The 12447-nt window shown below is 46.8% G+C and overlaps 1 long non-coding RNA gene across 1 annotated transcript; it reads right to left on the bottom strand.

Moving 5' to 3' along the window:
- Nucleotides 1-12222, bottom strand: LOC106506773. The gene is made up of 4 exons (XR_001302318.2): nt 12094-12222; nt 11111-11282; nt 4777-4889; nt 1-290 (listed from the first exon to the last, which is right to left on the bottom strand). It is a non-coding gene; the product is annotated as an uncharacterized LOC106506773 (long non-coding RNA).

The following is a 12447-nucleotide window of genomic DNA, read 5'->3' as shown; positions in this document are numbered from 1 at the left end:
GGAGACACTTGCTGGAAGTAGAATCATGTAGCAATTGTCTTTTTGTGACTGGCTTGTTTCACTTACCATAACGTCTTCAAGGTTCATCCATGCTGTAGCCCGTGTCAAGGTCCTTCCCTTTCAAGGGTGACGAGTATTCCATTGTCTGTAGACACCACATTTGTGTATCCATTCATCTGCTGAGGATCATCTGATGGCTTCCACCTTTCAGCGGTTGTCAGTCATGCTGATATGAACGTGAGTGTACAAATATCTCTGAGACCCTGCTTTCAATTTGGGGGAGCACATACCTAGAAGGAGAATTGCTGGATCAGATAGTAATTCGATGTTTAATTTGTTTGTGGGACCATCATACTATCTTCCACAGCAGCTCCCTTTTTTGGGGAGTTCCCACTGTGGCCCAGCAGGTTAAGGATCTAGTGTTGCTGCAGCTGAGGCATAGGTCAAAGCTGCAGCTCAGATTCAATTCAAGGCCCCTGGAACTTCCATAGGCCATGGGTGTGGCCAAAAAATTTCCCTTAATTCCCTTTTTTCTGCCTCCTCACCAGCACTTATTTTCTTTTGTTTTTTTTTTTTTTTTAATTGTAGCCATCCTAATGGGTGTGGGGTGGTATCTCATGGTGGTTTTGATTTGCATTTCTCTAATGATTAGTGACATGAAGCATCTTTCCATGTGCCCACTAGCCATGCGTCTGTCTTCTTTGGAGAAATAGTGCATTCAAGTCCTTCAAATTCACATTTTTAAAGCATAAAGCTTTGAGCCTGATTCTTTCTGCAGGCCAATGGCTTGTGAGTCCCAATCATGCCCTAAGTGACAGAGGCGGGACAAGGAGGAGGTGGCAGCCCTTGACCAGCCCTCATTTGAACCTGCTCAGTTTGCTCCACCATCTCAAGGCCCCTTTTGGGCTGATGACACTTCTTACTTTTTCTTCATTAAAAATTTTTTTGTAGATTTATTTTTGATTTTGTAATACACTCAAATGGTACAAAATTCAAAAGGCACAAAGGATTCCAATGTAAAATAATTTCCTTCCCTCTCCTGCACCTCCCTCGCTCAGCAGCCCTACTCTGAAGCCACTATTGTCACCAATGTTTTGTGCATCATTTCATTTACTCGGAAACACATAGGGTTTTTTAACTCAGATACTAATTTTTTTACTTAACAATGTATCTTGGAGAGTGTTCCATATTAGCATTGTGTTATTCTCTTTATTTTTATTTTTATTTTTTTGTCTTTTTGCCTTTTCTAGGTCCGCTTCCGCAGCATTTGGAGGTTCCCAGGCTAGGGGTCTAATCGGAGCTGTTGCCAGAGCCACAGCAACTTGGGATCCGAGCTGCATCTGCAACCCACACCACAGCTCATGGCAACACTGGATCCTTAACCCACTGAGCAAGGCCAGGGATCGAACCCACAACCTCATGGTTCCTAGTCAGATTCATTAACCACTGCGCCATGATGGGAACTCCAAGCATTGTGTTATTCTCTTTAATGACTGCGTAATATTCCATGTGTGGATGTGCTGTCTTTTACTTACACAGTCCCTGCTGCTGCATCTGTAGGTTGTTTCCAGTATTTTGCTTTAACAAACAGCACTGCATTGAATATCAGTGGCCGTATTTTTGAAGAAATGGATAATTGGTCAGGACTCAGCTAGGAAACATGGTCCAGTTAACTGACTGATTCATATTTTAGATTGTAGCATTAATAGTACCAGTTTTTTCAATGCAACATTATTTACAACAGTCAAGGTATAGAAATAACCTAAATGCCCATGGATAAATGGATAAAGATGCTCTATACACACACATTCTCACTCACACACACACACACACACACACACAATGGAACACTACTCAGCTATAAAAAAAAATAATGCAATCTTGCCATTTTCGACAACACAGACATCCAGGGTATTATGCTAAGTGAATTAAGTCAAAGAGAGAAAGACAAATAGTGTATGATTTCCTTTAGAGATGGGATTTAAAACACAAAAACAAACAAACTTACAAAACAAAACCCAGTCTCACAGATACAGAGACCAGATAGGTGGATTTCAGAGGGGAACAAAGTTGGAGGTGGGAGGTGTGAGGTGAAATGGGTAAAGGATCAAAAAGTACAAGTTTCCAGTTATAAATAAATAAGTCTTGGGGCTGTACAGCACAGCAGGGGGAATATAATCAATAATATTGCATTAACTTCATATGGCGACAGACTCACTGTGGTGATGGTTTCTCATGTATACAAATGAATCACACTGTTGTACACCTGCAACTAATATATATTGTAGGTCAATTATACCTCAAAAAAAACAAAACCCCACCTCCAGGATCCAGCCCTGAATTTGCATATTCATATCACTTGTTTTACTGTATTTATTTATTTTTCTTTGGCTGTGCCCATGGCACGTGGACGTTCCTGGGCCAGGGATTGAACCTGCACCACAGCAGTAACCAGAGCTACAGCAAATGACAATACCAGATTCTTAACCTGTGTTCCACCAGAGAACTCCTGCCTTTCTGTGTTTAAAACTGTTATTTCATTCACTGTGGATTTTTCTGCATTGACTTTGATGTTTTAAAATATTGAATTACACATTATTTATCCTTTTACCACAGTTTAAAAAATGGAAAAAAAAATAGTGCCAGGCTTTCATGAGACTCCCATAGCTAAGGATATGTCTTCCTAAACCTTTTCCCTATAACCTGGTATATATATATATATTTTTTTTTAAAGATACTTTATATACAAGGCAAAATATGCTATATGCCTGAAAACTATAGCCTAACAATTCATCATAGATTAATATCACTAGGAAATAAATGTTAGTGCCACAAAGGGCAAGATTCCAACTAGCAAAAATTTCCAGATAGCCTATCGATTTTAGAACGGAAAATTGCACTGAAATAATTTGAACGGAAATCTTCATGCTCTTCCCTGCTTTATCAAACATAATACACAGAACACTGACTATCCTTATCTTGGGCAACGAATAACGAATATCGTGATTTTTGAGTGTCCATTACTGCAGTGTGGCGATTCTTACTGAGTCACTGGATGAACCATGGCCCTGGCGCCCTGATACTAAATGGCCCATTTTCTCGGGAAATGAGGTCAGGTAAACACTGATCCACGCTCCTCTAGCGCCCTCTAGTGTCCTGTGCTCACCCTTGTCCATCGCCTCACGCACAGTTGAAATTATTTCCTTGCTGGTCCTCCCACCACACCTGCAAGCTCTGTGAGGGCAAGGATGAGTGCTTGACATTTGTGTACTCAGCTGTCAACAATAGGGCTTAGCCTACAAAAGTCACTTAAATATTTGTTGAGTGAATGAATTATTTAATAGGTGAATGAAGGATGAATAGATTCCTGTCTTCCTTTTTTGAGTTCACCTCCCTGCTTTTCGTAGTTTTATCTTCTCTTGCACCATGGCTTTCTTTTTTCTTTTTTTCTTTGTAGAGCTGCACCTGTGGCATATGGAGGTTAATGGGCAAGGGGCTGAATCAGAGCTGCAGCTGCCGGCCTATGCCAGAGCCACAGCAACGCCAGATCCCAGCCTCATCTGCAACCTACACTGCAGCCTGTGGCAACGCTGGATCCTTGACCCACTAATTGAGGTCAGGGATCGAACCCACATCCTCATGGACATTATGTTAGGTTCTTAACCCGCTGAACCACAACGGGAACCCCACTATTGCTTTCTATCCATTAACATGTTGGCCTTTGGCCACTGACCCTTCCAACTCTGTAACCTGAGAAACCCCACTCTCTGAGCATGAGATTGGGTTTAAAGGCAAGTTAGAAATGGAGAGCTCTCCATGATTCAAGTTTATCGTTTTAGGGCCTAATCCTTCTGACAGGTGTTTTGGGAATTCAAAGACATATTTTGTGTTCCTTAGAGTTCTTAGGTTCTGAATAGAGTTGTCAGGCTGCCGAGTGCTGGGTTAGAAAGTGATTGCTGAAAGGTAAGTCTACAAAAATCACTAGGAGACGGGTTATGTGGCATCACAATGCTAGGAAGTACGGGATGGTCCACCACAAGTCTTGCCTGTGCTAAGGGCTTAATACGGATCTGCTGATTGATCAGTGAAAACTGCAGAGGTCTGCTGCCCTCAATTATAACAGCTGACACATACGGAGGACTTAATGCTGGATGCCTTTGCCAAATTATTTCATTCAATCCTCATAAACATTCAATGAGATAGGCATGGGCACTGCGATGATCTCCTTTTTCTAGAGGAGGCAAGCGAGGCTGAGAGAGATTCAGAGACATTTCCAAGGTGGTGTTGCGTTGTGAGCCTGGCTAACAGCCAGATCTGTCTGACACGCGAGACCAAAGTCACAACTGCGCTGCTCCACTGAGCCATGGGGTTTTCCGTTTCAACAGAGAGACAAGGCAGACACACAGGAGACCACCAATGCGTCTCAGTACACTCCAGCTATAACCCAGCCCCCGGGACCTCTCTTCTACTCACCCACCACGCTTCCCTGGGCAACTGCTCTCCAGCCACCCTGGGCGCCCTGCCGTTCCTGCAGGAGGCTGAGCACATTCCTGCCTCAGGGGCTTTGCACTTCCTTCTGCCTAGAACCACCCTCCTCCAGGTATAGCCATGGCTTTCTCCCTCATTTCATTCTATTTTGTGCTTAAATGTTACTTTCTCGGAGAGGCCTTTCTTGACCACCATGTTAAAAGAACACCCCTTGACTTTCTATATGGCCCTTTCCTGCCTTTTTTTTTTTTTCTGTATTTTACCATTCCCTAACATGATTGTAATTACCTTTTGATAGAAGTTTTATCTTCTGTGTCTTCTGCAAGATAGTAGATGCCAGGAAGCTCTGTGAACACCTCCAGCAACAAGAACCGTACCTGGTACACAGGAGCCCTCAATACCTGTCGCAGGAAGGAATGAAATAATTAAGATAATTGGTCTGAAGATAAGTGATACGTATTGAACAGCAGTTCTATGCCAGGCATTTTGCCAGATGGTCTACGTTATCGCATCTCATGTATCTGCCACATCCCCATGAGAGATCTTTCCTCTCATTTTGCAACACAGACAAGGAAACTGAGGTTTAGAGAAGGCTGCATAACCTGCCCCTGGGCAGTTTGTGGCTGAGCTGGGATCTGGACACACCCTTTCCTGCTATGGATTTTGTCCTGAGAGTTCATTCTCCCGGGCTTGTTTTTCTGGCAGAACTACAGTCTATACGTCCAAAACATTTGGCAAAAAGTTGTTTTTCTTCCATTCTGTACTGATTTCAACAAGTTCTAACAGGACAGAGAGATACCTGAAACAGACTTTTCAAGCTTCGGCCCAATGTCCAGAGCACAGCTCTCCAGGGTCAGAACACAGGACGGCTGCTGGGCCAGACCCATTTCCTCCAAGATGCTTCAGCTCCTCCTACTTTTTCCCAGCCATGATAGATGGTTTATAAAGAACAAATAACTCTGTGAGCAGTCATGAGCAGCGTGGTTGGAGGATTGCCATGACCGAGAAGGTTTTGTGTTCCTGCCCACCTCTTGATACAAGGAGAGCTTGTTCCTATGCAGAATGTTTTCCGCAGTTTTCCATGATGTGTCAACAGGTCTTTTTCCAAGTGTGGCTTTTGCATCCTGTTTTCCTTGAGCTGCTCTGATGGCTGGAAGTTATATCATGCCCTGGGCCTTGATGCAACTTGATCATGACTTGATGCAGTCATGACTGCCCCTGATCTCCTGGTGGAGAATACTCTGACTGTGGACCTGGATGATTCCATCTTTGATCAAACCTACCCTCATTCGCCTAGCTTGGTCTAGAGGGGAAGGGTTGGGGGGGCAGTTCTTTCCTGCAAAATCAGAACCCAGAATTAATATCAACTCTGTTTTCCCTGAGGCACCAATGTGGTAATTTCGGGTTTTGTCAAAAAATGAAGGTTTTGGCACTTCTTTAATAACAAACCCTGTAACAATACAGATGCTCTTTTTGTCATTGCTGTAGACTCAGCATTTCGCTCCCTTCCTAGACCCCCGACACCCACAATTTCATCAAACAATGAGGAGGGTGGTACAGAGGAGTGGGGGTGGATTTGAAAAGATGAAATTCTAGCGTGCTCAGCATCAGATGATCGCTGAGAAAGCAGGTGGCAGGTCATCCTGAGATGCCACGAGTTGACGAGGCAGCTGGGGGAGTCCAGGAAACGAGCGATTATGTGAAGCTGCTTTGCTGTGGGGCAGTCGTCACACACACAGATCCACCTGGTGGACCTCAGAATCCGCAGCTCTGTGATTCCTGGACAGTGAAATAGAAGCTCAGAGAGGTTGATAGTTCACCTGAGGTTACATACCTAAAATTCACTTCTCTGTTTAAAAACCTTCATCGGGAGTTCCCATCATGGCTCAGTGGTTAGCAAATCCGACTAGGAACCATGGGGTTGCAGGTTTCATCCCTGGCCTCATTCAGTGGGTTAAGGATCCAGCGTTGCGGGGAGCTATGGTGTAGTTAGCAGACGTGGCTCCGGTCTGGCATTGCTGTGGCTGTGGCGAAGGCCGGCAGCTATAGCTCTGATTTGACCCCTAGCCTGGGAACCTCCATATGCCGCGGCTACAGCCCTAAAAAGATTAAAAAAAAAAAAAGAAGACCAAAAACCTTCTTTCCAGGCACCCTATCTTCCCAGCCTCACCTCACATTCTCCATGCGCTGCTACCCGGCCTTGGTCATGAGAAGCGCCTGCGCCTCCCTGAGCATGCGCAGGCCACCTTTCTCCAGCCTCGCTGCGATCCACCTTTTATTTCCGTCTCCAGCGCCTTCCTATTAGAACCACCCGGAGAATGTCTGCTCATTTCTTTAATTCTGCTCAGGTGTGACCTCCTGGTCTAGGCAGTTCCCCTTGACTTCAGCCAGTTAGCACTTCCTCTAAAAACTCCTATGGCACCTCGTGCTCTGTGTATCCTCCACGATGCTGCACAAATCTGAGCACTGGCCATTTCCAGACTAGCATGCCTCAGGGGCTCTCTATCGCCCACAGAGTGAGGTCCAAAGCGTGGCATCTGATCTGTGGCCCTCCTGCTGTGCGCCCCCACCAAACCTTTGCTTCTAGAACTGCATTGACTAGTGTGGTAGCTGCTAGCTCCATGTGGCTATGTATGTTTAAAGAATTTAAAAATAAATAAAACGGAAAATTCAGTTTAGTCACATGAGCCCCATTCCAAGTACTCGATAGAAACACGTGGCTTGTGGCTGCCATTGGATAGGTTGAGAGAACATTTCCATGGTCAGAACATCAGAATACAACGGAAAGTTCGAGAAGACAGCGAAGTCCTAGAGCCATCTACCCCTACTTCCGGTACCATTTCTGTGCCTTTGCTTGTGCTGGTCCCTCTGCCTAGACTTCCGTGTCCCTCCTTATTCTCCTGCGATGATGAATCTCACACCTCCCTCAATATAAGTTCAGGCATCATGTCCTCCAGGAACCCTGCTGTGAATCCTGACTGGGTTGGGTGCCCCCGTCTGGATTCTTACAGCTCTTCTGCCTACCCCTCTCATAGCACGTACTCTCTTGGGCAGTCGTGTGTCCAAAGTGGAAGGACCTCCGGGGCAAGAAGTTGGCTCTATAGAAGCAGGGCTGTGCTAATCTTTTTCAGCACTGGAAATTTAGTGCTTAGCAAAATAATTGGTACCTAATAGTGCTCATTAAATTCTTGCTAAATGAGTGAGTGAATGACTGTAGGTGGGCAGAAGTAACACATCCTTGGCAGAGCCTGGAGCTATAAACCTTGACATCCCTCTGAACAGTAAAGCGTATTATTAGATCAGCACTCTTTTTTCTTTTTTATGGCCAAAGCCACAGCATATGGAATTTTCCAGGCCAGGGATAGAATACAAGCTGCAGCTGCAACCCATGCCAACAGCTGTGTAATGCCAGATCCTTTAAGCCACTGCACCAGGCTGGGGATTGAACCCATGCCTCCATTGCGACCTGAGCTGCTGCAGTTGTATCCTTAACCCACTGCAACACAGTGGGAACGCCTCCTTTTGCTTTTTTTTTTAATCTTTATTTTTGGGGGGATTTGTTCCCTACTTACTATACAATAAAAGGAAAATTCAGAAAAGTGTCTATGAAAACAAACAAAATCACCCAGAGATCACAACCTTACTGCACTTTGAGGTTCCCAGGTTAGGGGTTGAATCGGAGCTACAGCTGCCACCTACACCACAGCCACAGCAACGCCAGATCTGAGCTGTGTCTGCGAACTACACCACAGCTCACAGCAACACTAGATCATTAACCCACTGAGCAAGGCCAGGGATCGAACCCACAACCTCGTGTTTCCTAGTTGGATTCGATTCTGCTGCACCACGATGGGAACTCCAGCACCTTTTTTTTTTTTTTTTTTTTTTTTTTGTCTTTTTGCTATTTCTTGGGCCGCTCCCGCGGCATATGGAGGTTCCCAGGCTAGGGGTCGAATCTCGAATCGGAGCTGTAGTCTCCGGCCTACGCCAGAGCCACAGCAACGCGGGATCCGAGCCGCATCTGCAACCTACACCACAGCTCACGGCAACGCCAGATCCTTAACCCCCTGAGCAAGGGCAGGGAACAAACCCGCAACCTCATGGTTCCTAGTCAGATTCGTTAACCACTGCGCCACGACGGGAACTCCTTCATCTTCTTCTTCTTTTTTTTTTTTTTTTTAATGGTTGGGAATCTACTCTCAGTGTGCATTGACTTGGCATTGTAGGTCAGTTTTTACCGGTTTGACACAGTTTTAATTTGTACTCAGCGGATAAGGCAGGACCAGACAGGTAACCCTGAACAAGGAGCTTTTTCCAATAAATCTGGAGAGGGAACTCTGAAGTTCTTCTCTGAAAAGAGCTTCTCTCTTTAGGATTTCTATTTATTTATCCAGAAAATGGCCCTTCTCTGGTTTCTTGGGGAAAAAAGGGGTTTGGGATAATATTGACTGATGCATAAAAACTAGGCAGCATCTCAGTGGAATCACAATATCTTACTTTTATCATAGAAAACGGTGCTGTTTGTTCTCCATTGTGCGTCCAGATCCATCCCCCATCCCTCCCGGTCCTGTTCTGAGCCCTGGGAATTCTGCTACGGGATGCCTCCCCCAGGCTCTGTGGCTCCCTGGTGTCCCGTTGAGCCTGGCACCAGCCAGGAGATCGGAGGGAGGAAGAGAGAGAGGCCGGTGCCTTTACACCCACCTCCCATCACCCCGCACGCCATGGTTCTGGCGGTGGCTGCATCTTTCTACCCAGGGTCACAATCCCTGACAGAGGCCTCCTTTCCTGTGAGTGGCACTCAAGCCAGCTCCCAAAAACACGGTCCTCCCTTTGTCCCTCCAGGCCCAGGGGTGGCAACTGCTCTGCACAGTTACGAGTCCCTGGATGTTTCGCTGTCCTTTACTGGCACCCTTATCCCTGGGGACATCTCCGTGGAATGTCCTGTCCTAAAACTCTGTTTCCTTGACTCTTTCAGGGTGCCTTCTGTTTCCCTCTGGGACCCTGACAGGTAGCATCAAGTTCTGCTCTGTCTTCTTTGGGGCACACCTGTTCCCCCACATAAGGTGACCATCGGTGTTGTTGACAAGACACTAGAGCAAGCGTTGGCAAAACTCCAGAGGGGGATGCAATGTAGATCCTTCCAGCACCTTTTGTAAATAAGGTTTTCTGGGACCTTAGCCACGTTGCAATGGCAGAGTTGAGAAGTGGTGACAAAGCCTAGAATATTTACTATCTGGCCCTTTTACAGAAAAAGTTTGTGCCCTCTGCTACCGAATGATACATACCTCCTCTAGATCCATCCCATATCGGGGTCACCGTCTGTACCCGACTTGTGTTTAAAAGCTATGAAGCCTTTGCATGTGCTGAATCCACTCCTGACTCCAGTGCTGTTCAGCAAACAATTCACGAGCCTAGAATGTGCCACAGGGGCTACAGGCTATGGCATCAGACAGACCTGGGTACACCTCTCGCAGTAGTAGACCTGGGCAAGTTTTTAGAATTCTCTAAACCAGCCCCGGCTTCTTGACCTATAAGAAGGGGAGAATAGCACTCCCTCCCTCCCTCCCAGACTTGCGATGAGAAATAAATGATATGATGTAAGATAAATAACACAGGGCCTGGCCCGTAGCGAACGCTTCCAAACTGTTAGCCTGCTGTGCACCAAACCCTGGGCTGAGAGGTTGGGCCATCAAGAGACATAAGGCAGAGTCTGGTGCCTCAAGGAACTCACAGCGAAAGTGAGGGAGAGAGAGGTGGCTTCACTGCAGAGACTTACTTTCTTTCTTCTTTCTTTTTTTTTTTTTTTGGTTTTTTTGTTTTGTTTTGTTTCGTCTTTCCAGGGCTTTATCCGCAGCATATGGAGGTTCCCAGGCCAGGGGTAAAACTGGACCTACAGCTGCCCGCCTACGCCTACGCCACAGCAAAGCCAGATCCGAGCTGCATCTGCCACCTACACCACAGCTCACAGCAATGCCAATCCTTAACCCACTGAGAGAGGCCAGGGATCGAACCCGTGTCCTCATGGATGCTAGTCAGAATCGTTTCTGCTGAGCCACAACAGGAACTCCCTGCAGAGACCTTCTTAGGTGCACTTCGGGACGAGAGCGGAGCCTGAATCCTGGCTCCCCAGCCCCTGGTCCTTCTTTTTTTAGGGCCACACCTGCAGCATATGGAGGGTCCTAGGCTAGGGGTGGAACTGGAGCTGCAGCTACCAGTCTACACCACAGCCACAGCAACTCAGGATCCGAGCTATGTCTGCAACCTATACTACAGCTCACAGCAATGCTGGATCCTTAACCCACAGAGAGAAGCCAGGGATTGAACTCACAACCTCACGGATACTAGTCAGGCTTGTTACCACTGAGCCACAACGGGAACTCCCCTGGTCCTTCTCAAACTCTCCATTCTGTCCCTTCTGGTCCCAGCTGGGCAAACTGCCGAAGCTCACGCTTGGGGAATGGCCTTCACTACTGCCACTGCCCTGCTTTCATCCTATCGGGTGGTCGAGCATCCCTGGAAGATGAAAGGTGATTTGTGCTCTATCTGGAGATAATCATTTCAAGGCCCCCAGATCCCAGTGGTTCAAGTGCAAAAGCAAAAGCTGCTGCCAAATGTTCTTTACCTTCTGCTGACCTGGAACCCCGTGGTTCATCTGCTGCAGCACCTTCCAAGCCACAGCATCATCAAAAGATCTCGATGTCCTTATTGGCATTCCATAGGAGTCTTAGCGACAATTCTCAGCTGATGGAAGGGTCTTATGTGCCATGAATATGAATATCATTATTCAAATGATTCTGGGAGATGTCAAAGATAAAAGGAAATGTTTTATTTTGTGTTCGTTAAGCACTAGAAGGTATGTTTCCCCTGGATGCGACTCATTAAGCCTATAATGGTTAATGGGAGTTAAATTCCAACATCACATCAAGGGGGAAAAATGATCCCTCAAGTATTGGGAACTCCTTCCTCCAAATTGCAGATCAAAGCGAGGTTGTGAACTTCCGCCCTGTCTTGCTAATGGATTAGACTAACTGTATTGTTTGAATTTTTTTTCCTCTCCAAACACTAACTTTCCCTAAGTAGAGATGATTACAGAAAATTTGTAAGCATGCGAGACTGGGAGTTCGACCAAAGCCAAGCACCATTATGGGGAAGGTAACTGAGGTCATTTGAATGCCAGTTATGTTATCAGGGGCTTTACTTCTGCCTCGCCCATCTCCAGAACCCCAAGGAGATGCTTGCTTCTGTCTAACACAGGAGGAAAGCGAGGCCCGGGGTGGTGAAGGAACCGACCCCAAGTCACAGGGTTGAAGGAGCATGAGGGAACCAGCCCAGTGCTGTCTGGTTTAAAAGCACATTCTAGGGAGTTCCCTGGTGGCCTAGCGGCTAAGGATCAGCATTGTCACTGCTATGGCTTGGGTCACTGCTCTGGTGCAGGTTAGATCCCTGGCCCAGGAACTTCCACATGCTGTGGGCGTGGCCAAAAGCCTCGAATTCTAATCCACTGTTCGGGGCCACCTCCCAAGTAGCCGTCAGAGACCTACTCTGTGGCAAACGTTACACACGGGGCTGGGGTGGGCATCCAAGATGAGGAAAACCTGAGCTTACGAAATTGCCGGAGAGGTGTGCCTGATTCATGGGACTCGTCCAGGCTATCTGCTGATGTGGATTTCTCTCCTTCCATAAGCCTGGGGAGGGAAAAAAAAGTGAGTGGATCTCAGATCATGGTGAGAGAGCAGCAAGGAAAGGGCCCTTCCTGTGACTGGGGCGGGGAGGGAGCAGGTGCGGAGGTGAGGGGACGTGGACAGTGTGCGGTGTGTGCCCTCAGCGCATTCGTGGGATGGGACCTTCTGCCCTGCGTCTCACCTCACTGCAGAGGAGGCTTCTGGTGAACCCTGGAAGAAGAGCGACCCCAGAAAGCGCAGCCCCACGCCGAGTTTAATAATGTTTCAGGCAGTATGT

The sequence above is a fragment of the Sus scrofa genome, chromosome 18 (assembly GCF_000003025.6).
Source record: "Sus scrofa isolate TJ Tabasco breed Duroc chromosome 18, Sscrofa11.1, whole genome shotgun sequence".
Lineage (NCBI taxonomy): Eukaryota > Metazoa > Chordata > Mammalia > Artiodactyla > Suidae > Sus > Sus scrofa.
Note: the sequence above shows the minus strand (reverse complement) of the source record. Positions and strands in the feature narration are given on the sequence as shown.